Raw genomic sequence first — 3,358 nt, 5'->3', positions numbered from 1 at the left:
TTGTTTTTGTCTTGTCTTTGTGTTGGCATTTTCCCTGAGACTGGAAGACCAGATCTCCCTGGCACTGCTGGAGTTTTGCAGGCCTGGGCAATTCCTGCAGGACCAGGCTGAGGGGCAGGCCTTTGGGGCACCCTGGTGGCAGGGGTGTGGGGGCTGCAGCTTGGTCTGGGTGTGAGCTGGGGGCCAAGAGGAGGAAAGCTGTGCCTTGCACGCAGGAGGGGCTCAGCACATGCTTGTCGGATTGACTTGAGGCCTAGTCTTGTGACCAAATTGTGAGGGCCCAGCACTGGGGGTTGGGGTTGGGACTAGAACTTGGTAAATGCCAAACAATGCAGACTTTAGAATGGAAAGATTTTAACTAATCCCTCTGAGAAAGCCAGAAAGGGTGAGCCTTCAGGGAGGCCGAGAGCGGCAGGAAAGAGGATTGGACATGAGATGGGAAGTACGCACCATGCCCTGAGCTGGGGCAGGTGGGTGGCAGGTGGCTGGGTGCTGGGCACTGGTAAGGGCTTTGCGTGCGGTATCTCATTTATTGCTTGCAACAACTCGAGGTAAGCACTGTTCCCCCGAAGCAGGAACAGAGTCCCTGCAGAGGTAGAGGGCGGTGCCTGGCGCTGCCTGCTGTGGCCCAGCTCCATGCTTGGCCCCTTTACCATCTGTTGGAGTGGTGCTGGGGCCTGTTGGCACAGGGGTGCTGCCCCCAGGCTCACTGTGCTTTCTTCCTGTGGAAAGTGCACCTGATGGTGATGTGTATCTGGTGTGGGTGCTGTGAGAGAAATGAGAGAGTCTGGGAGGCATGGGGCATGGTGCCTGGCATGCTGGACACATTGGCTCCTGTCATCCTGGCCACCTTTAGAGGACAAACAGCTCTGTCCTGGGTGGCTTAGAAGAGTGATCTTTTTTTCTTTTAAACCAGAGAATAATTTTAGATTATTCTTCAGAGAAGAGTATCAGAGGCACGAGTGTAGTTTGGAAAAGCAGAGTCAATACATTTTATTTTTGGAAAATGAAAATGCCAAATGTTGGTGAAATCTTGACCATAACAGCAGTGACTTGAAGCCTGTGCTTGCAGGCATGGATTACAGAGATGGGAGAAACATGAGTTTCCATCCTTGGGTGGCAGCCTCAGAGAAGGGGATGCTAGTGGGCCTTGTCCCCTTGAGGTGCCCCTGAGAGTAGGCAGGGGACATAACTTTCAATTGCAGGTACCACTGGGAAGTGAAGTCACGGAGGGATTGTGCTTTAGAACTGGCTGCATCCACAGCATGGAGAGGACCTGCACGTGGGTGGCCTGGAAGACAAATTGTCCATGTTTGGAAAAAAAAAAAAAACCACACAATTTGTTCTCAGGCCCCTGAGGAGGAGGGGATGGGGAACCAGACTCTGCTGCAGCCCTGGCGCCTGCTGGGGCAGGTCTGGGGCTCCAGCTCCCACAGCCTGGCGTGGGCTTAGGGCTCTGCCGATCCTTTTTGTGGTTGGTTGTGTTGAGCAGCCTCCTGTGAGCCGTGGCTGGCAGTGGTTTCTGGTATCTTCAGGATTTTCAGCCCTTGGGGCTGAAGCCATATGAAGTTCTGTGTTCATCTCCTTGTTTCCCTGGAACCTTCGAGGCACTCCCTAAGAGAGGCCCTGGCCCAGCATCTGTCTTACAGCTGGTGGCCCTCGCGATAACACCTACATTGATGGAGCACCTGTGCCAGGCACCATGCTGAGTGCATCATCTCATCAAGACCTCATGATAGTCTCCAAAAGTAGGTTCTGTTGTTAGCTCTGTTTAATTGATGAATAAATGGAGGTGTGGGGAGGTTAGGGAACCTGCCCAAGGTCACATAACTAGTAAGTCATGGAGCCGGGATGTGAATTGTGCCACATGCGCTTGTAGAGGCCTCATAAGAGAATGTTCGGAGGAACAGAGCAATCCTGGGTGCCACCCTCCCCTCTCTCTGCCTGGCCCCCACTGGCTCCAGGAGCTAGCCACTGAGCTAACAAGAAGGCCTACCCACTAAGCACAGCCTCTCTCCTCTCCTCCCTCCCACCCCCAGCCCTAGCGAAGTGGGCTCAGCCTCAAGAACAGAGGCAGCCTTGTGACTGGAGTTTCTCCAGCTCCCAGCAACCCCACCTCCGGTCTGGCTGAGTATGTTTCAACACCCCAGAGCAGCACATTCCATTCTCTGGCACAGCTGGGGGCTGGGGATTCCGGATTCCCCTGGCTGCCTGTGTTCTTCACAGCCCCAGCAGAGCCTGCTGTCTGGGCTGGGACGTGGGGTCCCAGCCACACACATTCCAGCAGCAACCACCCCCCACGTTACATTTCTTCAGGAGTGAACTTCAGCCAGGATTACAGGCGACTAAACAGTTGTGGGATGTGAGCTTCCTTTGTGGAGACCTAAGGCTGGATGCTGGCAGGGCTGAGAGGGGAGAGGGGATTGGGGGTGGGCTGTCTTTGGGAATTAGGAGAAAAGCCACTGACTCCTCTGCCTCTGTCAGTACCCTTGGAGTGGGATTGGAACAGGGATCCCAAAAATCTTCCTGTGAGGCAGACTGGCAGAAGCATGGCTGCCTGCACCCCCTGGCCTTGGCTTTGCCCCTACAGACAGTAGTATAATGGTTAAGAGCATGAAGTCAAATTCTAGCACTGCCATGTGCAAGCTGTGTGACCTCCAACAAGTTCCTTAACCTCTCTGAGCCTCAGCCACCATCACTGAAATGCCACTACCTTGAATGGCTGTTGGGAGGCTTAAATTAGAATGCAAAAGTTGGGTGAGCCACAGTGGCTCATGCCTGTGATCCCAGCACTTTGGGAGGCCAAGGAGGGAGGATTGCTTGTGTCCAGGAGTTTGACAGCAGCCTGGGCAACATAATGAGACTTCAACTCTACAAAAAATAAGAAATTAGCCAGGCATAGTGGCATGCTCCTGTGGTCTCAGCTACTTGGGAGGCTGAGGCAGGAGGATTGCTTGAGCCTGGCAGGTTGAGACTGCAGTGAGCCATGATTGTAATACTGTGTTTAGCCTGGGCAACACAGTGAGACCTTGTTTCAAAAAAAAGAAAAAAAAGAGAAAAGATCAGAGAATGCAAAAGTGTTTTGAGTAGTGCCTACCACCCATCATGGCCTTGATATTTATTGATTGCTAGTATTATAGGAATACTAGTAATCTCTTCAATGTTGGCTTACACCACCACCTGTACTTCTGAAGCAAAACCCCAAATGTAGGTTCTAGCTCTCTTCTGAAAGTAGTGTTCTGGCTTTTAGATAAGATCCTCTTGTCTTTTCCTTGCCTTCCTGCCAGTATTGTTTCTTAGTTGATTAATGAATCAATTAGGAATTTTACTGAGCACCTACTATGGACAGGCACTGCTA

This window comes from Papio anubis, chromosome 11 (genome assembly GCF_008728515.1).
Source record: "Papio anubis isolate 15944 chromosome 11, Panubis1.0, whole genome shotgun sequence".
Lineage (NCBI taxonomy): Eukaryota > Metazoa > Chordata > Mammalia > Primates > Cercopithecidae > Papio > Papio anubis.
The sequence above is the reverse complement of the archived record's forward strand: the minus strand, read 5'-3'. Positions refer to the sequence as shown.